The sequence below is a fragment of the Solanum lycopersicum genome, chromosome 1 (genome assembly GCF_036512215.1).
Source record: "Solanum lycopersicum chromosome 1, SLM_r2.1".
NCBI classification, from domain to species: Eukaryota; Viridiplantae; Streptophyta; class Magnoliopsida; order Solanales; family Solanaceae; genus Solanum; species Solanum lycopersicum.
In genome coordinates this window covers 11,501,929-11,527,334 of record NC_090800.1, presented here as the reverse complement: position 1 = coordinate 11,527,334, position 25,406 = coordinate 11,501,929, and the positions used below count along the sequence as shown (strand labels likewise).

The 25,406-nt window shown below is 35.8% G+C and overlaps 2 pseudogenes; one reads left to right on the top strand and one right to left on the bottom strand.

Annotated features, from left to right (window-relative positions):
- The window catches only part of LOC138340774 (endoribonuclease Dicer homolog 2-like), a 32,353-nt pseudogene extending 24,206 nt beyond the window's left edge, over positions 1–8,147 (bottom strand).
- Positions 8,148–15,179: 7,032 nt separating this feature from the next.
- On the top strand, positions 15,180–25,152 carry LOC138340773 (endoribonuclease Dicer homolog 2-like; annotated as a pseudogene).
- Positions 25,153–25,406: the final 254 nt, after the last annotated feature.

The following is a 25,406-nucleotide window of genomic DNA, read 5'->3' as shown; positions in this document are numbered from 1 at the left end:
AGATCATCACTATTTGAAGTGGAGAAAGCCTTCCTTGCAAAGAATAGGAAGATTATGAGGTGGTAAATTGGGTAGAAAAAAATGAAATAGATGTTACATGAGTGACAAGCCATAAAAAGATAGAATAATGAGTGAAATAATAGAGTTTCAATGAGAAGTTATGTCCAATATGACTTTCAATGTTAAATCACTAAATAAAATGCAATTACTCTAAACATTGTGCTAACAAAGTAAAACCATCACAATTTATAGGGGAGAAATTTTTTCTTGCAATGAATAAGAAGATTACAGAGTGGTAAATTGGGTAGATAAATGGCCTAGAGGTTAATTACATGAGTTTGAAGACATAAAAAGATAGAATACTGATTGAAATAATGGAGTTTCAATGGGATGTTATGGCCAATATGGTTGACCGCGTTAAGTCACTTAACAAACGACAATTACTCCCAACGTTCTCCTAAAAAAGTAAGACCGTCCTTATTTACTTGAAATGAATAGGAAGAATATAGGGTGGTTAATTGGGTAGATAAATACCTTAAATGCTACATGAATTAAAAAACATAAAGTATAAAATAATGAAGTTTCAATGAGAAGTTATGGTCATGGTTGACCATATCCATTTTCTAAACAAAAGATAATTATTTTCAAAGTTCTGCTAACAGAGTAAGACCATCACTATTTATAAGGGAGAAATTCTTCCTTCCAATGATTAAAAGGAAGATTACACGGGCAGTAAATTGTGGGTTCTAACAAAGTGTGAATAGGAAATGAGAAGAGCAAAATTAAATGAGGAGGAATAAATTTTGGAGGGAAAATGAAAAGTTATTTGCAAAGTGCAAATGAAAAGTCATTCATCCCATATCGGTAGAAGAAAGAAAATTGTTGTCCTTATATTTGGAAACACTTCCTTTACTTCTTAAATGTCTGAGAAGAAGGTACCCCCTCGCGCCGTCATTGCTCGGTCGACCTCCGCTTCCGCTTCGAATTTGGATTTGGATTTGACAAATCATGTGAGCTGTTAATCAACTTATTTTCTCTTATAAACTAATTCAGAATGAATTAAATAACAAAATTAATTTTGACGCAACATAATTTATTTGAAATTCTCGTGCAACAATCATAACGGACTGATTTCCAAAAATTTGTTAATTTTATCAAAAGACAGATCTTTCTCTACAAGGTAATATTTTTTCAAAAGACACAACAATCTGGGAAAAAAATTGTCTAAACATACTTGTCTAAACAAAAACATTTCTTGCTGAACATAGTTATAAAAGGAAGTCATTTATCATGTTTTCAGAAATTGGAAATTTTTCTTCTTTGCATATATTTTCTCTCATAAACAAATTGTCGATCAACTGATTCTGTGTGGCTTGTTACTGTTCTTACGTTTGCTGAAGTTATAGAAGTTTGAGGTACTACTACTTCTTTAACAAGAGAAATCTATATTATGTTTGGAGAAGTTATCTCTAACCTCGGGTACAGTGAGGAAATTAAATTTCTTAAGGAGACACATAGTTTCAATGGACTCATATTATAAGTATATTATGCCAATTTCCTCTTCTTTCTGTTAGTGCAATTTTGACTAGCCTTAATACATGTGATAATAGTAAATTGGGTAGATAAATGTCCAAGATATTACATAAATTACAAATCAAAAAAAAGATAAAATAATGAGTGAAATAATGATGTTTCTTTAAGAAGTTACGGTCTTGACTGATCATTTTAGTCGCTAAACTAATGACAATTACATCCAACGTTTAACTTGAAAGAGTGGGCAATAGATAATGATACGATAGGAGACAAATTAAATAATAAATATTATAAAAATGATCAAATGTTCTAAAATAATTGAATTTTAGTTTTTCTTGTAAAATAAGAAGGTTGATGCAGATCATGTATCAAACAATTGTTCACATTATCAACTGAATTAGGTTAATTCAATTATGTGACATTTTTTTGTTTAAAATTAAACATATAATCTTGATATTAGAAAAGGCAAATGACAAGGGTTAGAATATTAATTATAGTCTCTGATTTACATTGATAATAAATTCCCAAATCTTACAAGAACTACAAAACATAAGAAATTTATTACACCAAAAAATCTTCTATAAATTCGACCACCTTCTAGTAAGCTTCACTCGTTGTTTCCAAAGTAATTTTTTGTCATTTGTAACGACCAGTTTAGTCGTTTTAAGCAACAGATTTTATTTCTGAAAAAACTGTCTTGATCAACGGATCCCACGATTGACCGTCATGGGCACGACGGACCGTCGAGGGTGTCTCGTTCCAAAACACTTAGAATTCTAAAATTTGGGTACTGAGAACAACCCTCTAAACTTCGCGACGACATGGCAGGACGGACCATCGTGGGCACGACAGACCGTCACAGGCCCTCGGTAAATTTTAGTCTCTGAACTCTCTTACGACTCAGCAGGACGGACCGTCGCAGGCACGACGGCCCGTCACAGTATGCGTAACCCTGCCTAGGTCGGATTTCTGTTAAATGTTTTAAGGGGTATTTTGGACTATTCCTGCTTATAATTATAAAGTTAGTGGTTTAATGTTAATAATTTAATTACTTGGAGGTTAAAAGAGAGAACATTGAAACAAGTAGTGGGGTATTTTATCATCTTTTATACTTAATTATATGCTAATTAGGGTAAAAGAAAGAGGGTTTGAATAAGAAAATCAGAAAAAGAGAGAGAGAGGGACGAACGAACGAGAGAGGAAGAAGCGAAGAAGAAAGCAAAGCATTGGAAAAGTAGATTTCTTGACTTCAATTCTTCGGTGGAGGTAGGTTATGGTTTTATGCTATTTCATAGTAAACTCTCAATTGCGAATGATATGTATTGGGTAGTATTGTAAAACCCTTCTATATGCTTAATTGTGTGTTTGCATGATGTGACAATATAATTGTGATTAAATAAGTATGATGAAGCTATTGAATCCTAAATCTTGAAAACCTCTTGTTAATGATGATGCCTTGGTATAAAAGAAGGCTTGATAAACTAAAAGAATGAGGTTAGCGGATCGGGTGTCACGAACCGACACGTAGTAATAGGGGGATCAGGTGTCACGAACCGACACTTAGTAATAGGGTGATCGGGTGTCACGAACCGACACGTAGTATTAGGGGGATCGGGTGTCACGAATGACACGTAGTATTAGGGTGATCGGGTGTCACGAACCAACACGTAGTATTAGGGGATCGAGTGTCACGAACCGACACGTAGTATTAGGGGATCGGAGTGTCACGTTCCAACACAAGAGGAATAAAGAGAGGGAATCTTGAATTATGGTAATAAACATAGATTTAATGAACCTATTTCCCAAATGAGCATGGTATAGAGGCTTGCGTCCTAATGGGTGTACTTGGCGTTGTTATCAATGATTCTTGTACTTGTTGTTGCTACATGTTGAGTATTGTAGTTGATTTTATGATATTATCTGATATATACTATTTTCTATTTTTAGTTGACCGTTGATATCTACTCAGTACTCGTGTTTTGTACTGACCCCTACTTGTATGTTTTCCTTTTGTTCATTGTGGAGTGCAGCAAACGTACCGTCGTCTTCAATTCAACTGCAACTCTAGCCAGTCTTCATCACGTCAGATTTCAGGGTGAGCTAAACCTTCTAGCTTGGACTGGATTTTCTTCTTCATGTCTTGATGCCTTGAAGTTCTGGCATAGACTAGCTATTATTTATGTTTAGTTTCTTAGATACTCTTAGCTTTAGTAATATGAGGATAAATGTTCTTGTGATGATGACTTCCAGATTTTGGGATAATAATAAGTGTTTGAGTTTTAGAAGTTATTAATCTATTTTTATTAATGAGTTTTAAGTCTTCCGCATTGTATTCTATTTATTATGGTAAAATGTTGGGGTTTAGATTGGTTGGTTCGCTCACATAGGAGGATAAATGTGGGTGCCAATCACGGCTCGATTTGGGTCGTGACATCATTCTTCTTTGTTTCCCTTTGCAATCATTATTTTGATCGTTCTTGAACCCACATGTTTTATTTATCACTCTCGTACTCCTCCTCACTGACGACTCACCTTCTTGAGCATTGTTATGTGCATTATTTACCCTTTTTCTCTAATTGTTGTCTAGCCAACATTGTATTATCTGATGCATATTATCAACACACAATTTTGCGATTAATTAGAGCTTCTTACCCATTTTCCTCACAATAATGGGTTTGAGTTCAAGCGCAATAGAATTTTGAAGAGCTTCATATGGGTATTAAACAATGACGTTGTTGAAAATCAATAAGAGTTCTTTAATTAAATTGGCAATTTTGAAGTTCGAAAAAACATCTTATGCTAACTTGTTTTGAATAATCTTTAAATCCATATGTTTCTTAATTTGTTTAGTATAACATAGTCTTTCAGAAAAAAAAATATCAATATTAGCACTAATTTAGAATATTTAACCCATATTTTATCATCCTTACACTATAAATTAGACCTCATAAAGAATATAAAAGAAAAAAATAAACACTTGTGGTATTTAACATATCATATACTCCTTTTAAATTTTATGTAACACCATTTTATCAATAATCGGTTAAAAAATATATGACATATGTATGTATTTTAAAATAATCAAGTCATAATTTTTTTTGTTTTACTATTATTGAGAAGTTATATAGTCACACAAATATTACAACCTATTTAAGACCACAAGTTATAGAATTTTTTGTTTCATGTATAGCCAAAATAAGCATGCCTTCAAAGATAAAAAGATATGAAGTTCAAAGTTCATCATGTTTCAAGTAAGAAAATACATTTTTTTCATAGTACATTAAAGGGGAAAGAGTGTCACATGAAATACAAGAAATGCAGTATTCTATTTAATTGTCAAAGTTTTAGTTTATCATAAAGTACAAATATAAGTATAAGAAACTATAACATGTAGATTAGCAATGTATTTACCTGTCTTGGAAAGTCGAGATTCTAAAAGGCAACAATGCTTGTGAAATCTGATCACATCAAAGATTTTATCAAATCTTGATAAATATTCTCCATTTTGTCACAAGAATGATAATCACTTTTTCTTCATTTAACTTTATTCTTTGTTCAACTTATTGTTTGAAAAAATTCAGAAACCTTTTTCCACATAAACATAGCATAAATAAAGATATCAATAAGGATATTACCTTTTTGTTGTAAACTTTTAATTTATATATATATATATATATATATATATATATATATATATATATATACACACACCCTCATATTGCTATTAATGAATATTATAAACACTCGATAGAAATGAAGAATAAATTATGTATCTGAAGAGAGATTGTAAATAATCTTACAGACTCATTGAGAAATAATTATCATTACATAAAAAGAATTGCTAGTTGGAGATTCTTAGTAGTTATGTTGATTGAGTAGATGAAGGTTCGTCTACTACTTTGTAATCCCCTCCTACATTTTCTCTTTCTCTAACCCTAATTTTATTTTTTTTGTTTTTTAAAATAAAGAATATTTTCTAGTTTTGAAAGACAACAACAATAATATGATGATTTTTCTCTTTGAATATTTACGCATTTCGACTTGTCAAAACTTTTTTTTCCTTTAGAGATTTATTTTAGTGTACCAAGAAATTAAATATGCAACATAGATTTGGACAATGAAAATAGAAACAACTAATGAAGAATTATTTGGAGAAGATTAACAAATCTAACAATCAATTTGTGATATTTATAATAAAAACATTAATTAGATAGGAAATTCTTTTTTAAAAAGTATATAGCTAATAGTATTATTTGATAATTTTCCCTATATATTTTAACAATAGAGTTTTGATGTTTAGTGATAGTGGGATTATTTTATTGTAATGATAAAATGAAATCAAAAACATTTTATGTGAAAATAAAATAAAATTTAGTGCATTTAGTACCAGTTTGTGATACTTTATTTGTCCACAAACACCTAAGGTTTAGAAAAGATAATACAGTAAGGAAAAATACTACAATATTGATATTAGATTGGAATTATAACGTAGTAAAGAACTTATCACAAATCTTGTGTCGTGGCAATCCACTGCCTTGAAAGCGATTTTGGCTTGACTTCGATGCAAATCGTTATAGCCGGTCACTCCCCAAGATTTCATAGTTACTCTCAAACACGTTCACTCGTCGCTAAGAGTTTGGAGGTTGCGCAAAACTAAATGCCCAAAAATATTCAAAGAATATAATGAAAGGAGGGAAATTCTTTTTTCTTATCCTTTATGGTTGATGTGATATTTTTTATACTTACAAATTGTCTTTCTTGTATGGATATTTCAAGAAGAGGAGTTTCAAATAGAAGAGTTAATTTTTTCTATTTCATTTCAAGAAACGGATTGTCAAGTTTAATGGCATTAAAGGTCATTATTTCACTTTTATAGAAAGCTCTTGTTTGTTTATTTGAATGGATATGTTTTCTCCTTTGAAACGTATTGTTGTTATATCATTGTATTAGACTTAATTAACATAGTTAGTATTAACTCAACAATACCCCACCAATGCAAAGATAAAGAGTAAGAACAGACTTTTGGACAAAAGGAAGAAACATGTACTTTAGTGTCAATATGTTTCGATTTGAATTAACACATAGTGAAAATGGGAAAACAACTCAATATCCACAAAGTGAAGTACTGTTGAACTGAATGGATATAAATTGAGACCTCCATAACACATACTATATCCTTAAATTTTAAGCAACCTCCGTGATACAAACAAATTGCTTTTATGGTCATGCACACACACCTTGGTTCTTATGAGTGTTCTAGAAAGACGACCCAAGACATTCATAAAAGGAGACCATACCTTTACACTCACGTAGGTGACTCCAACAAGTCTATCTCAAATATATCACCTTTAGGCAACAGAATCATTAAGATAAAAATAACCTCAACCTTATAAAACATTGCCTCACGCCATAGGGATAGAAATGTCGTGTATATTGAGGCCTAACTGTTCTACTACATTACCTCAATCAATGGTCTTTAGCACCATCCCCCTCAACCTTTCAAGGATTCTTTTAGTTTCAAGACCATGGTCATAGGATCCGCCAAATTTCTTTCGGACCTGACATATTCAATGGAAATAACACAGAGTTTCAAAAACTATTTAAATGCACAATGTCTGATGCATGTATGTCTCTTTTTTCCATTGTACACACTATTTTGGCAATTACAATTACTGCTTGTGAGTCACAATGAATAGAAACTTGTGAATCTTGTCTTCCCCACAAAGGCGTATCTGTCAAAAGATTTCTCATCAATTCAGCTTCTTCCGCTGCAAACTCGAGAGCAATGAATTCTGATTCGATTGTAAAATGGGCTATACAACTCTGTTTAGAACACTTCCACGAAATAGCGCCTCCACCCAAAGTAGACACATAGCCACTGGTGGAGCTAAGTTCATTATTGTCAGTTACCGAGTTTGCATCCCAAAACCTTCTAAAACAGCAGAAAATTTGTTAAAATGCAAACACCAATTCATAGTACCTATCAAATACCTTAGCAACCGATGAAGAGCATTCCAGTCTTCACTACTAGGATTATGAGTATATCAACTCAATCTACAAACAGTATAAGCTATATCAATCAACGAATAGTTCATGAGAAACATTACACTACCAATTATTTTAGCATATGTAGTTTGGGAAACACTAGATTCATTCTTCTTCTTCAAGTGTATACTAGGATCATAAGGAGTTCTCACTCGAACTACATCAAAACAATCAAACTTTTTCAATAGCTTTTCATTGTAATGAGACTGACAAAAAGAAAAACTATTAAGAGTTTTTTTAATTTTAACTCCCAAAATTACATTGCTTCACCAAGGTCTTTCATTTCAAATTTAGAAGACAAAAAATTCTTAGTCTCATTTATGACATTCACATTAGAACAAAAGATTAACATGTCATACATATAAACATATAATGACACAATCTGAACCTATCATGTTAGAATAAACCCATGTATCAGATGAATATACAATAAAGTCATAGTCCACTAATGTGATATTTAATTTTTGATATGATTGCTTAAGTCCTTGTTTTAGTCCATACAAGGACATTCTCAGTTTGCATACTTTATCCTCTTGTCCTGGAACCACAAAACTCTCAAGTTGAGTCATATCGATCTTTTCCTTTAAATCACAATTTAGAATTGATGTTTTTACATCCATTTGATGTACCACTAAGTCTTGAATAGAGGCTAAAGCAATAATAGCTATAATGGTCCCTATTTTAGTCACAGAAGAATAAGTATCAAAGTAATACCATATCTTTATATACGAAATTTCTTCTTTTTTATCCCAAATTCCTTTCCCAACAGTCAAGTGGCGTAATGCCCAATTACGCTTGTTCCCGGCTATTGCATCTTCCCTTCCACAAAAACACCTTTCTTTTCGTTAAAACCCCTAATCACAAGTCTAGCCTTATATTTATCAATTGTACAATCATGTCTTAATTTATTCTTAAATATCAACGTGCTACTTATGGTCTTACAACCTTCAGGTAAATCATTCAAGCCCCAAGTGTGATTAGAAACTATGGAGTCTAATTCTCTTTTAATAGCCTATTTCCAAAATATAACATCTATTGATATCATTGCTTCATCATAAGTCTTAGAGTCTTCTTCTATTAAATAAGTAGACACTTATTCATCATTTAAAATATTTATATCAAAATTTTCAGTGAAGAATGTAGTGATAAAATCAGGACAAAAACTTTTCTCAATTCCATGACTCTTACTCCTTCTAATTTCATTTCCATGCTCATTAGAAATAACTCTAGAAGAAGGTACAACATGCGAACTAATAGACATAGACATAGAAGCATTATTTTGCGCATCTCTTAGCACATTGTTTTTCAAAGGAAAAAATGTACTCAAAAAATTCTGCATCTCTAGATTCACGAATAGAATGATCATTTAGACACATAAATCTATATGCAACTCTATTTTGAGCATAAACAATAAAGATAGTATTAGAAGTATTAGAACAAATATTTACTCATTTAAAATCAGGTAAGCCAACCTTAGCTAAACACACACACACTATTAGAAATGTCAAGTTAGGAGAAAACACTTTCTACAACACATATGAGGTCTTTTCTTACTTCTTATGCGGGACTCTATTAAGAATATAACATGCAGACAAGACTGCTTCTCCCCACATATTGTTAGATAAACCAGAGCTTAGAAGCATAGAGTTCATCATTTCTTTAAGGGTTGTATTTTTCCATTCGGCTAAAACGTTTTGTAAGGGAGTATATCAAGCACTAACTTCATGTATTATACCATTTTTCTCATAAAAATCTTGTAGAGTTTTATTACTATATTCACCACCCCTATCAGATCTAAACTTCTTGATTTTCCACTTCTGCTTTAAATTTCAAAACATGCTTTCAGCTTCATCTTTTGACTTAAGAAGATATAGCTTTGTGTATCTAGAAAAGTCATCAACAAAAGTAATGTAATACCTTTTCCACCTTTGCGAACTGTGTTCTCGAAATGTGCTAAACATACATGTATTAGTTCAAGTCATTAAGTCTTTCTACTTATTAAAGATTTGAAAGGTTTCTTTGCATGCTTTGCTTCTACAACAAATGACATTTAGAAAAATCATCAGTTTTTATCATAGGAATTAATTCCATTTTTCTGAGCATTTTAATAGAAGCAATATAAACATGACCTAGTCTACCATGCCACAAATTAATACACTCAACAATATAAGCAGAATTTGAAATGCCGAACAATTTTTAATACAAATAATCCTCTACTAAGATATCCCTTCCCAACAAAGTCTCCTCCGCTAGAAATAATTATTTTATGAGCTTCAAACACAACTGCAAGACCTACTTTATTGGAAGTGCTCAGGAAACTATGTTTTACAGAGGGAGGGAACATACAAAATATTGGTCAGGGATAATGTCTTTCCAGAAGTTAATTTAAGTAAAACTTTTCCTTTACCCATTACTACAACAGTATTGCATTTACCCATATAAACACACACTCTATCAGTAGACTCCTCTAACTCATGTAATAACTCTTTACTGGCACAGAAATGCCGTGAGGCACCTGTGTATAGCACCTAGTCAATTTTATTTGCCACAAGATTTGCCTCAACGACTACAGCACCAATCACTTCTTTACCTTGAGCAAGATTGGTTTGAAATCACGTTGTCCTTCCTTCTTTGAGTCTTTCCCTTTTCTCTGATAGCACCTAGAAGCTCTATCACCAACTTTTCCACAAAAAAAAAAGAACGCTAAAATTTTGAATTTTACTCTCCAGCTTGTTGATTTGATTTTTCGTCATCATATGTTCATTTTTCGAGACTTTCTTCTGTTTGCCTTTTAACCTCTCTTTCACAATAGTAGCAGAAAATTAAACAAGATTAGCTTTAGACGAATTAAGAGAAAGTTCTTCCATCTTATCTTTGACACGGTTCGCCTCTTCAGTCCTCATGTGACTGATAAGTTCTCGAAGGGTTAAATTCTTTTTCTGATGTTTTAATTGATTTCTATAATAACTCCAAGATGGTGGAAATTTTTAAAGAAGAACATTAGCCTGAAATATCTCACATATCTTCATGTCCTCGTTGAGAACATCACTAGTAGAGTTCTCATATTCGTGAACTTGTTCCATTATTTGCTTATTATCAAACATTTGGATTTTAATCAACTTTCAGAGAACATATTTTTTCTTTCCTGCATCATCAACACCATATTTCTTTTCCAAACTATCCCATATTTCTTTGGCAGATTTATAGTCTAAAAATAATCAAATAAAGGATTCTCCATATGATTTAGCAAATGTTCTCTAACAATTTTGTTATCCTTGTCAACCTTCATTTTACCAACATCGTCAACAGTTATAACAATGCTAGAATCAGTATTAATGTTAGAACCATTCATAGAAGGTTCATTAAATAAAACATAATCAACTTCTCATTGTTCAAAGAATATTAAATGTTTTTGTGACCATGGTTTAAAATTATTTCCATCAAAAGGCTCATGTTTTTATAAATCATTAAAAGTTTTGTTCAAAGAAATAGTCATTTAACAATAATAAATGTTAGGAAAACCACTTTAAAATTGTTAGGCAAAATACTACAATATTGATATTAGATTGAAATTATAAAGTAGTAAAGAAATTAGCACAAATACTGTGTCGTGGAAAGCCGCTGCTTTAAAAGCGATTTCGGCTTGACTCCGATGCAAATCATTATAATCGGTCGCTCTCAAGGTTCCATAGTTGCTCTCAAACACGTGCACTCGTGGCTAAGAGTTTGGAGGTTGCCCAAAACCAAATTGCAAAAAATATCCAAAGAATATGATGAAAGGAGGGAAAATTGTTTTCTCTTTTTCTTTGTGGTTTATGTTGTATTTTTTATGCTTACAAATTCCAATTCTTATATAGATATTTCAAGAGTAGTTTAAAATAGAAGAGTTAATTTTTCTTTAAAATTTTAAGAAACGGATTGTCAAGATTAATGCCATTAAAGACCATTACTTCACTTTTACAAAAACCTCTTTTTGTTGTTTATTGGAACGGATAAGTATTCTCTTTTGAAATGAATTGTGGTTATATCTTTGCATTTGACTTAATTAACATAGTTAGAATTAACTCAACTATAACATTAAATTAACAAATACATCTTTGAATATATTTTGTATCTCATAGATAATTTTGATTTTGTAAAGACCATCATAAATGTGGATCAAGCAAAACATTAGTGAAAACTCATAATTCTTCAAACATCATAATTAAAAACTATTTTTAAAGAAATAAAAAGAGATTTATGAAAAATATGGAGTATCCCTTTGTTTATCCAATAATCTCTATAAGTCTTTGTAAGTTTATATGGCACAATTTTATGAATGCACTCTCATCATCTTCTTCATCAGTAAAATTTGTCTGATCTAGACACTTACAACGCCGTTTTCAATTTTCATACTTTAACCTAACATTCTACTTACGAAAATTTGAGAATACATCGACTTCAATTGGTAATGGAATGTGAGAATTTTGCAGCCATAATTTCTGATTTTATAATCCATGACGTCGCAATGAACATGCCAACACCATATCTTCTTCAACTATCTCCATTTTTAAAGAAAAGTTTTGAGTTTCATTTTAGAGGATCTAAATTCACGTGGTAAATTATGCTCCAATTTTTTTATTCTTCAAGTAGACAAAGCTTGCATTAATGAGTAGTTTTTAGATTCATAAAAAAATTAATTTGATCAACAATGAATTGAATGAATCAAGACCATTTAAGGCGAATGAGGTAAAAAGAAATATGTGTTTTCTTGTTCATTGTTATTTTTTCTAATAAAAGTCATTGTATATAAATTACATTCACTTTCTTTAAATACCCTTTATTTTTATAATATTAGTGTTTTGCTATGAAATTGTTCACTTTTTCCAAGTTGAATTTGAAAATTTTACTCAGTTTTAATGAAATAATTTTCCAGTCTTTATTTTGTAAAAAACATAAATGAATGAATGAAAAACGTTACAAAACATTATTGATGCCGACCTCCTGGTCCAAGTCTGGAGGAATATCTATTGATTTTACTTGACCCACCACACTCTTGTAGGACTAGGAACCACCATGTACTAACAGAAATCAAAACACATTGAATGGTCACCGTAACCTGAAAACCTTTAATAGCAACCCTGATAAGTCTTGACCCAAGTTGTAGAATCTTTGTCCAATATTACCTCCCTCGGTAACTTACATAACTGGATGAACATGTATACTAAACACCGAGGATGAATACCCCTCCTTAAGGATCCCCCTCCAGATGAGATACTACAAAAAAACAACAAGGGCAAGACGTCTTGTCTGCCAAATCCTTAGATTCCATGTGGCCATAAGATCCATGACCACCTTTGACTGCTCTTTAAAAAGAAGCTTCGGACAAGGTTGTTTGATAAGCTGCTTCAACGGATAAAATAAGTCAAACTTCTCATGAATCGAAAAATTCTAAGTCTCATCTGGTAAAATCATCAAAGCATGGTGAGACAAGGCATGAAATCTTTCCAAAAATTGATCAGAACTACCATCTTCAGTCAAGTTTTCAGACTGAAGTTACAAGGAACGAACATGTTTTTCTAGTATCGACATCAGACTGCCACCACTTCCTAGATAGGACCCACATGTGAAAAGTAGTGTAATCCACTGTGTCGGACTCCACAAACTCCACATTTTGTAACATCTCATGACCACTTACAAGAAACAATTTAAAATTAAACTTCACTAAATCTTGTGTTTGTATATCTATCTATTTGGCGATAAATACTACTTAGAAGGTATGATATGACCCTAAAGAAACTAGATCTATATTTACTCTCTTTTTGTTAATTAATTTCGTCAAACGATCTATTTGACTATTCAATGAAGGATTTGATCAATGAACATTAAGTTCTTTCTACAATGTCTAATGGATTCTGACCAATTCTTCAACTCGGATAAAACTAATAAAACCCAAAATAAATTAGAAATTTTAGTTAGGGTTCTAGTAGACAATTTCTCTAAAAAAAAATTTATGTATTGACAATAAACTCTAACTAAGAAATAAATATGCAGAAAGAAGAATATGTTACTAATTAACAATTTGAATACAATTTGTGCATTTCTTGAGGACTTGTGGACTTTCATGAAGTATTTGTGTTCACAAAGAGTCCGCCCATATCTCTATCTCTCTATAAATGTTCCATGAATTTATGAAATTTACGAGATCCCTCTTCAAGGGATATAGCACCCTTTATATAGTGTGAGTTAGGATTAGTCTTCAAGAATTAGGATTAGTCTTCAAGAATTCTAATCGATGTTGGACTCATCTGGTAGAGTCCCACACAATTTTGATGTCTACAAATCTTGAGTCTCAGTCTCAAGAAGAAACTGATTTCTTTTTTAAATAACCTTTGTGGGCACATAGTTCACTTAACTCTCTTATTGGTTGGTGTTTATTGTTTGAGGTGTAATCAACGGTTCCAGGAGAGGTCTTAAGGGATCACACCAACAGAGGACCCAAAAAAATCTCTAAGAGACTTTCAAATTCCCATCAAAACGTGGACACATGATTTAATTTCTCAAAAATTCTCAATAGTACAACATATTTTTCTTTACAAATTTTGTGAGGCATGAAGAAGGTGCTTGTGCATGCCAGCCTTAAGTGCATATTGAGCATATTATTCATTATTTATAGAAGCTTACCTCAAATCAGTAATTAGTCATGGAGTCAGTTCGATATTTTAAATCGATATGTGTTGTCCCAACATAATATAGCATTGCATCTCCTAGAATTCCTACCGTTGATATTATTGTGGAATATGATCCATGAGTAATAGTTTCAACAAGCCATGAAGGATCATGGAACTTGTAAGTAGCAAGGTTCAAAAGAAACATACATTAACTAGCTTCACAGAATCAACAAACTCAATGTTCAAACCAATCCACTTCTTAAATGGTAAAATCGGTTCTACCCCACATGAGCTGAGGTAGGCACCTATTAGTTCCTCACCCACATTAACTACTTCTTACTATTTCTAACAGTTTCCCTTAGCCTATTTTACATTTTTATTGAAGGAAAAGGGAACTAATAGTCGAAGAACATGAGAATTATCATCAGGAATGATTCACGTTAGAAAATCAAATGGTTCATTATGCATAAATTTAATATTTTACGAGCGCATCCGAAGTTTCAAAGTTTAACATTGGAAATGATTTTATTTTCTTATTTATGAATAAACCCTCGTGCTGAATTTCATAATTCTTAAATAGTTGTATACTGACGTCAGATTTTAGAAAAGAGACTCAAAGTTTCCCTAGTGATTCTGAATGAAACTTCTGGAGGCATTTCTTTGTTGTCATTCCTTCCAAAATCTTTCCAGCTGGGATACAATGTTTTAGCTTGCAATAATTCAAAAGCATTCTTTCAAGTTTATTCAGTATGAATGCTTCTCAAATAAAGTCTACAAGTTCTAGCACGGCATATAGTTATTGGATAAATATTCTTGACCTCGAGAATCTTATGAATCTAAGGTATATACATATAGCAGTGAATTTGTTCAGCGGAGTTTGGGAAACCATCTACCGTGCTAGAACCTTTAGACCTTAAAGGGAAACCATCGTTGCCGAATAAACTTTAAAAAATGCTTTTGAATTACCACAAAGAAAAACTTTGTATCGAAACTACTAAGATTTTAGAAGTAATGACAACAAAGAAATGTCTCCAGAATGTTCATTTGCAATCCCGTGAGAAGCTTGTTAACTCTTTTCTCAGACATGCTATTAGTATACAATCATTTAAGATATTGTAACGACCTATTTAGTGCTTTTGAGCAGCAGACTTCAATTTTGGAGAAACTGGCAGAAACGACGGACCCCACGACGGACCATCATGGGCACGACAGACCGTCGCAGGGTCTCGTTTCAAAACAATTAGAAAATCTGAAATTGGGTACTGAAAATCGACTCTCTGAACTTCATGACGAAATGACAGGACGGACCGTCACAGGTGTAACGGACCGTCACAGACCCTTCAGAGAAATTGAGTCTCTCAATTCTGTGACGGGCAGCAAGACGGACCGTCGCAGGTGCGACGGGCCGTCACAGACTGCACAATCCCAGTCTGGGTCGGATTTCTTGATACGTTTTAAGGGACGTTTTTGACTATACTTTCCTTAATTATAAAGTTAGTGGGTTAATGTTAATAAGTCTAATTACTTGGGGGTTAAAAGAGGTAACCTTAAGTTAATTAGTGGGGCATTATTTCCATCTTTTATTCTTAATTATATACTAATTAGGATAAAAGAAAGAGGGTTGGAATAATAAAAAGAAAAGAACAGAAAGAGAGAGAAGGGAATCGATAGAGAGAGAGACGATCGAGAGGGGGAAACACAAAGCTTTGGAGAAAATTTGCTTGCTTGATCAGTAATCTTCGGTGGAGGTAGGTTATGGTTTCTCTTATGATATTCGTAGTAAACTCTTAATAGCGAATCATATGTATTGATAATATTTTAAACCCTGCTATGTGCTTAATTGTATGCTTGCATTAACGTAATTATATAATTGTGATTATATAAGCATGATGATGTTATTGAATCCCGAATCTTGCAAACCCTAATCTACTTTGTTAATGATGATGCCTCGGTATAAAAGAAGGCTTGATGAATTAATGTAGTGAGATTAGGGGATCGGGTGCCATGTTCCGGTACCAGGATAGTATATGAGGATCGGAGTGTCACGTTCCGACACCAGGATAGAATATGGATCGGGTGCCACGTTCCTGTACCAGGATAAAATATGGATCGGGTGTCACGTTCTGACACCAGGATAGAATATGGATCGGGTGCCACGTTCCGGTACCAAGATAGTATATGAGGATCGGAGTGTCACGTTCCGACACCAGGATAGAATATGGATCGGGTGCCACGTTCTGGTACCAGGATAGAATATTGATCGGGTGTCACGTTCCGGCACCAGGATAGAATATTGATCGGGTGCCACGTTCCGGTACCAGGATAGTATATGAGGATCAGAGTGTCACGTACCGACATGAGGGGAATAAAGATAATGAATCTTGAAAGATGTTAATATATTCAATCTAATGAACCTAATTCCCAAATGAGTATGATGAGGAGGCGTGAGTCCTCATTGATGAGCTTGGTGTTGTAACCAAGGGCTATGGTAATTGTAAATGCTGCATGCTATGGATATTAGTTGATTTTATGATATTATATGATATATACTGTATTCTATTTTGAGTTGGCCGATGATATCTACTCAGTACCCGTGTTTTGTACTGACCGCTACTTTTATGTTTTCTTCTTGTTTATTTGTGGAGTGCAGCAAATGTGCCGTCGCCTTCGACTCAACAGTAATTCAAGCCAGTCTTACTATACCAGAAATTCAAGGTGAGCTAATGCTTCTAGCTTGGACTGGATCTTCTTCTTCAAGTCTTGATGCCTTGACCTTCCGGCATGGACTAGCTTCTTATGTATTTTTAGCTTTTAGAATACTATTAGTTTAGTCATTTGATCGTAGATGTTCTTGTGGTGATGACTTCCAGATTTTAGGGATAATAATAGTTATTGATTTTATTTATGAGTTTAAGTCTTCGACATTACTTTCTGTTTATATTATATTGAAATGTTAAGGTTTAGATTGGTTGGTTCGCTCACATAGGAGGGTATGTGTGGGTGCCAGTCGCGGCCCGGATTTGGGTCGTGACAAACTTGGTATCAGAGCATTAGGTTCGTTGGTCTCATCACACAAGAACGAGTCTAGTAGAGTCTTAAGGAACGGTAGGGGGACGCCTTTACTTTTGGTTTATAGGCTATAAGACTTTAGGAAAATTCCATTCTTTCATTCTTTCTTTCGTGCTACTACTTGAATCCAATTGGTATCTAGGTGATACAAATTGGTATCTGACCATCTTTACTCTCTTTCGCAGATGGTTAGAACTAGAGCAATGACTACGCCAACACCAACACCAGCACCGGCAGGACAGGGTGCGTCTGAGCCAGCCACTGGGGTTGTAGCTCGAGGAAGAGCAGCGGCAAGAGACCGTGGTAGAGGTCGTGGGAGGACGTCCTCTAGGGGAAGAGGACGAGCACCTAGCCCATCTGATTCTAGGGCAGTGACTCCTCCACCGACTGAGTAAGTAATAAGAGAAGGAGAGGATGGGGAAAATGAACAAGTGCAAAATGAGGGATATTCCACCCCAACCTACCCCACAGATGATCAATCAGGTTCTCGCCTATATCAGTGGGTTGTCTGATCAAGGTCAGGCACCTCCAGTGTTTTCTGTGCCAACACCTCCGGTTTCCGAAGTACAACATGCAGCCACTATGGCTCCTCGTATGGATGGCTCATTGGACATAGGAACATTTCCACGTCTGACTACTGGGCCTATAATGACAAATGATCAGCATGAACATTTCAGTAAGTTCTTGAAATTGAAACCTCTGGTCTTCAAGGGTGCTGAATCGGAGGATGCTTATGATTTTTGGTTTACTATCACGAGCTACTACACAAGATGGGTATAGTAGAACGGTTTGGTGTGGAGTTTGTGACTTATCAGTTTCAAGGGAACGCCAAAATGTGGTGGCGGTCGCATATTGAGTGTCAACCAACAGAGGCACCACCTATGACTTGGGCCTCATTCTCTAACTTGTTTATGGAGAAGTATATCCCCCGGACGTTGAGGGATAGGAAAAGGGATGAGTTCTTGAGCCTAGAGCAAGGTAGGATGTCGGTCAATGCATATGAGGCTAAGTTCCGTGCACTATCCAGATATGCCACCGAACTTTGTTTCAGTCCACAAGAGCGGATTCGTCATTTTGTGAAGGGGTTGAGGTCAGAGTTGCGGATTTCAGCCTTACAGGTAGCGGCTATGGCAAAATCCTTCCAAGAAGTGGTAGATTTCCTGGTAGAGGTGGAAAGAGTGAACCCAGATGAATTAACCATGGCATCGACATTTAAGAGGTTTCAAAAGGAAGGTGAGTTTAATGGTTCTTACTCTAGAGGACAGGGTTCCGGAGGTTACGCAGTTCGACCCATTTAGTCGTCACTACATACTGTAATTGGGGGTCCACCTCCGACCGGTCAACACTTCTCTAAGAGACCTACGCATGAACCCAGAGAGTGCTATGGATGTGGGGAGATTGGACATATTAAGAGATATTTTCCGAAACAGAGTTACAAACCTCCAAATGTTAGAGGTAGAGGTGGTCATGGTAGAGGCCGTTATTTTAGAGGACGTGGTGGCCGAGGTAATGGTGGCCACCAGAACGGTCGAGGTGATGGGCAAACTGTAGCCACTACATCACAACATGGTAGGGGCAACGGAGAGACGGGTGAGAGGGCCCATTGCTACGCTTTCCCTGGGAGATCTGAAGCGGAGGCATCTGATGCTGTCATCACAGGTAATCTTCTGGTTTGTGATTGCATGGCTTCTGTATTGTTTGATCCTGAATCCACATTTTCTTATGTATCTTCCTCATTTGCTAATGGTCTAAATTTACATTGTGAATTACTTGATATGCATATTCGTGTTTCTACTCTGGTGGGTGAGTCTGTGGTAGTTGAAAAGGTGTATAGGTCATGTTTGGTGAACTTTGTGGGGAGCAACACTTATGTAGATTTGGTTATCTTAGAAATGGATGATTTTGATGTAATTCTGGGTATGACTTGGCTTTCTCCGCAATTTGCGATCTTGGATTGTAATACTAAAACGGTGACATTAGCCAAACCTGGGATAGATCCGTTAGTGTGGGAGGGTGACTACACTTCCAATCCGGTGCGTATCATCTCCCTTCTTCGTGCTAAGAAAATGGTTAGTAAAGGGCGTTTAGCTTTCTTGGCACATCTCAAAATGACACTACCCAAGTACCTTCGATTGAGTCAGTTTCGGTGGTTCGTGAGTTTCGGGATGTGTTCCCTGCAGATCTTCCTGGTATGCCACCAGATAGGGATATTGATTTCTGTATTGACCTTGAACCGGGTACTCGCCCCATTTCTATACCCCCTTATAGAATGGCTCCCGCGGAGTTAAGAGAGTTAAAGGCACAACTTCAAGAGTTGTTGAACAAAGGCTTCATTAGACCAAGTGCATCCCCTTGGAGTGCTCTGGTTTTGTTTGTGAAGAAGAAGGATGGGAGTTTTCGGATGTGCATAGACTACCAGCAATTGAACAAGGTAACCATAAAGAACAAGTACCCTCTTCCTTGCATTGATGACTTGTTCGATCAGTTACAAGGTGCTTGTGTCTTCTCTAAGATTGACTTGAGATCCGATTATCATCAATTGAAAATACGGGCAACGGATGTGCCAAAGACTGCTTTTCGAATGAGGAATGGGCATTATGAATTTGTAGTGATGTCTTTTCGTCTTACGAATGCCCCTGCTGTGTTCATGAGCTTGATGAATGGGATTTTTAAGCCATATTTGGACCTCTTCGTGATCGTATTTATTGATGATGTACTGATATACTCAAAGAGCAAGAAAGAACATGTGGAGCATTTGAGAATGGTATTGGAAATGTTGAGAGAGAAAAAGCTTTATGCCAAGTCCTCTAAGTGTGAGTTTTGACTAGATGCAGTGTCCTTCTTGGGGCACGTTGTTTCAAAGGATGGAGTGATGGTGGATCCTTCTAAAATCGAGACAGAGAAGAAATAGGTAAGACCTACTAATGTGTCAGAAATAAGGAGCTTTGTTGGGTTAACTAGCTACTACCGCCGATTTGTCAAGGGATTCTCTTCTATTGCTTCCCAACTAACGAACTTGACTAAGTAGAATGTTCCATTTGTATGGTCAGACGAGTGTGAAGAAAGCTTTCAGAAGCCCAAGACTCTGTTAACTACTGCACCAATTCTCACCTTCCTAGTGGAGGGTAAGAATTTCATTGTCTATGTGATGCATCCTATTCGGGTTTGGGTGCAGTGCTAATGCAAGAGAAGAATGTGATTGCTTATGCTTCAAGACAATTAAAAGTGCATGAACGTAACTATCCAACTCATGATTTGGAATTGGCTGCGGTGGTGTTTGCATTAAAGCAATGGAGACACTATTTATATGGGGTTAAGTGTGAGGTCTACACGAATCATCGTAGCCTTCAGTATGTCTTTACTCAGAAGGATTTGAACTTGAGACAAAGGAGATGGATGGAGCTACTAAAGGACTACGATATCACTATCTTGTATCATCCGGGAAAGGTGAATGTTGTAGCGGATGGTTTTAGTAGAAAGGCGGGAAGCATGCGAAGTCTAGCTCACTTGCAAGCTTCTAGACGCCCATTGGCTAGAGAGGTTCAGACTCTAGCTAATGACTTGATTAGATTAGAAGTAAATGAGAATGTAGGACTGTTGGCTTCTGTGGAGGCAAGATCTTCCTTTCTTGACAAGATTAAGGGAAGACAGTCTAACGATGTTAAACTGCGCAGAATTCAAGATAAGGTATTGCGAGGAGAGGCTAAGGAAGCACAAATCGATGATGAGGGTGTTTTGAGGATCAAGGGAAGGGTATGTGTACCCCGCGTCGATGATTTGATCAACACTATTCTAATAGAGGCTCATAGTTCAAGGTATTTGATACATCCGGGTGCAACCAAGATGTACCGTGACCTAAAGCAACACTTTTGGTGGAGTAGAATGAAGCGTGACATTGTGGACATTATTGCCAAATGTCCAAACTGTCAACAAGTAAAGTATGAACACCAAAGGCCCGGAGGAACACTTCAGAGAATGCCTATTCCAGAATGGAAATGGGAGAGAATCGCAATGGACTTCGTGGTTGGTCTTCCAAAGACGATGGGTAAGTACGATTCCATCTGGGTGATTGTTGATAGGTTAACTAAGTCTGCTCATTTCATTCCGGTCAAGGTGACTTACAATGAAGAGAAGTTAGCCAAACTTTACATCTTGGAAGTGGTGCGATTGCATGGGGTTCCAATCTCCATTATATCAGATAGATGTACGCAGTTTACTTCTAAGTTTTGGAAAACACTGCATGCGGAATTGGGTACTAGGTTGGACCTTAGTACCGTGTTCCATCCTCAGACCGATGGTTAGTCTGAGCGAACGATTGAAGTGTTGGAGGATATGCTTCGCGCATGTGTGATAGAGTTTGGTGGCCATTTGGATAGCTTCTTACCCTTAGCGGAATTTTCATACAATAATAGCTATCACTCAAGCATTGATATGTCTCCATTTGAAGCATTGTATGGTAGGAGATGTAGGTCCCCAATTGGTTGGTTTGATGTGTTCGAGGTTAGACCTTGGGGTACTGATCTTTTGAGGGATTCGATGGAGAAGGTGAAATCTTTTCAATAAAAGCTTCTAGCGGCGCAAAGTAGACAAAAAGAATATACAGATCGAAGGGCTAGAGACATAGAGTTCATGGAGGGAGAACGAGTCTTGCTGAAGGTTTCGCCCATAAAAGGGGTGATGTGGATTGGTAAAAGGGGTAAGCTAAGTCCAAGGTACATTGGACCATTTGAAGTACGTAAGCGAGTAGGGGAGGTGGCGTATGAGTTAGCCTTGCCTCCAGGACTGTCCGGAGTGCATCCGGTATTCCATGTGGCGATGTTGAAAAGATACCATGGGGATGGAAACTACATTATCCGTTGGGATTCAGTTCTGCTTGACGAGAATTTATCTTATGAGGAGGAACCTGTTTCCATTCTAGATAGGGAAATTCGCAAGTTCAGATCAAGGGAGATTGCATCAGTCAAGGTGCAATGGAAGAACCGGCCGGTTGAAGAAGCAACTTGGGAGAAGGAGGTCGATATGCGAGAAAGATACCCACACCTGTTTACAGATTCAGGTACTCCTCTTCGCCCTTGTTTTCCTTCTTGTGATTGTTCGGGAACGAACGATGGGTAAATTGGTATCTATTGTAACGACCTGTTTAGTCGTTTTGAGCCGCAGACTTCAATTTTGGAGAAACTGGCAGAAACAACGGACCCCACGACGGACCGTCATGGGCACGACGGATCGTCGCAGGGTCTCTTTTAAAAACACTTAGAAAATCTGAAATTGGGTACTGAAAATCGACTCTCTGAACTTCGTGACGGAATGGCAGGACAGACCATCACAGGTGTAACGGACCGTCACAGACCCTTAAGAGAAATTGAGTCTCTGAACTCTGTGACGGGCAGCAGGACGGACCGTCGCAGGCGCGACGGGCCGTCACAGACTGCACAATCCCAGTCAGGGTCGGATTTCTTGATAAGACTTAAGGGACGTTTTTGACTATTCTTGCCTTAATTATAAAGTTAGTGGGTTAATGTTAATAAGTCTAATTACTTGGGGGTTAAAAGAGGTAACCTTAAGTTAATTAGTGGGGCATTATTGCCATCTTTTATTCTTAATTTTATACTAATTAGGGTAAAAGAAAGAGGGTTGGAATAAGAAAAAGAAATGAACAGAAAGAGAGAGAAGGGAATCGATAGAGAGAGACGATCGAGGAGGGGAAACACAAAGCATTGGAGAAAATTTTCTTGCTTGATTAATAATCTTCGGTGGAGGTAGGCTATGGTTTCTCTTACGATATTCGTAGTAAACTCTTAATACCGAATGATATGTATTGATAATATTGTAAACCCTGCTATGTGCTTAATTGTATGCTTGCATTAACGTAATTATATAATTGTGATTATATAAGCATGATGAAGTTATTGAATCCCAAATCTTGCAAACCCTAATCTATTTTGTTAATGATGATGTCTTCGTATAAAAGAAGCCTTGATGAATGAAAGTAGTGAGATTAGGGGATCGGGTGCCATGTTCCGGTACCAGGATAGTATATGAGGATCGGAGTGTCACATTCCGACACAAGGATAGAATATGGATTGGGTGCCATGTTCCGGTACCAGGATAGAATATGGATCAGGTGTCACGTTCCGACACCAGGATAAAATATGGATCGGGTGCCACGTTCCGGTACCAGGATAGTATATGAGGATCGGAGTGTCACGTTCCGACACCAGGATAGAATATGGATCGGGTGCCACGTTCCGGTACCAGGATAGAATATTGATTGGGTGTCACGTTCCGACACCAGGATAGAATATAGATTGGGTACCACGTTCCGGTACCAGAATAGTATATGAGGATCGGAGTGTCACGTACCGACACGAGGGGAATAAAGATAAAGAATCTTGAAAGATGTTAATATATTCAATCTAATGAACCTAATTCCCAAATGAGTATGATGAGGAGGCGTGAGTCCTCATTGATGAGCTTGGTGTTGTAACCAAGGGCTATGGTAATTGTAAATGCTGCATGCTAAGGATATTAGTTGATTTTATGATATTATCTGATATATGCTGTTTTCTATTTTGAGTTGGCCGATGATATCTACTCAGTACCCGTGTTTTGTACTGACCCCTACTTTTATGTTTTCTTCTTGTTTATTTGTGGAGTGAAGCAAACGTGTCGTCGCCTTCAACTCAACAGTAATTCAAGCCAGTCTTACTATACCGGAAATTCAGGGTGAGCTAATGCTTCTAGCTTGGACTGGATCTTATTCTTCAAGTCTTGATGCCTTGAACTTCCGGCATGGACGAGCTTCTTATGTATTTTTAGCTTTTAGAATACTCTTAGTTTAGTCATTTGATCGTAGATGTTCTTGTGGTGATGACTTCCAGATTTTGGGGATAATAATAGCTATTGATTTTATTTCTGAGTTTAAGTCTTCCCCATTAATTTCTGTTTATATAATATTGAAATGTTAAGGTTTAGATTGGTTGGTTCGCTCACATAGGAGGGTAAGTGTGGGTGCCAGTCGCGGCCCGGATTTGGGTCGTGACAGACATATGAAAATTATCATGAGGGTCTTCTCAACATTAAGAAAAATAAAATCATTTTAGTGTTGCATTGTTAAAGCTTGGATGTGCTCGTAAAATTTTGGGATTTATCCGTAATGAACCATTATATCTTAAAGTGTGGACAATTCCTAGTGATAATCCTCAAGTTTAAAACTTAACAAAAATTTCTTGATGCCTTCAGTAGAAATGTGTTGTAGGGTAAAGCATAGGAGATTAGAAACAATAGAGTAGCTGAATTGGTTGAGGCACTAACAGGTGCCTACCTTAGCTCGGACGGGCACCGTAGCAGCTTTATCATTTATGAAATGGATTGAGATGGACATTGATTTTATTGATGTACCTATCTTAAGGCACTTCATCGTGAATGCTAAGAAGCTAGTCAATGTCGGTACATAGAAATCATTGCTACACTACAAATTTCACGACCCTTCGCTGCTTGTAAAAACGATAACTCAGGGATCTTACGTGCTACATGAGATTCCACCATACTATTAGCACTTGAAATTTGTTGGAGATGTAATGCTAGATTATGTTATTACAACATATATCTATTTCAAATATTCGAGGTGGATTACAGGACTAATTACTTATTTGTGGTCTAGATTATTAAATAATGAATGATATACTCAATCTGCAATTAAGGCTAATTATTAAATAATGAATGATATACTCAATCTGCAATTAAGGCTAGCCTGCATGAGCACATTCTTCATGCCTCACCATATTTGCAAAGGCAGATATGTTATACAGTTGAGAATTTTGATAAATTTTATATTGTGTCTACATTTGGATGAGAGAGTGAAACTACTTTACGGAATGTGGTTGGGGATGTTGTTAGGTCCTTTATTAATGCGATCTTTTTTTATTCTAGCTTTGAAAAAGATACTTAGTACATTTTTAAATATAAGGCCTCTTCTTGTGTGTGCATGTCCAAGCTTTAGGGAGATAAATACTACATATAAGGTAAGAGATGACCCCAAAGGCACTTGATTTATCTTTATTCTTGTCTGATTAATTAATTTCTACAAAAGATCTATCAGACTACGGA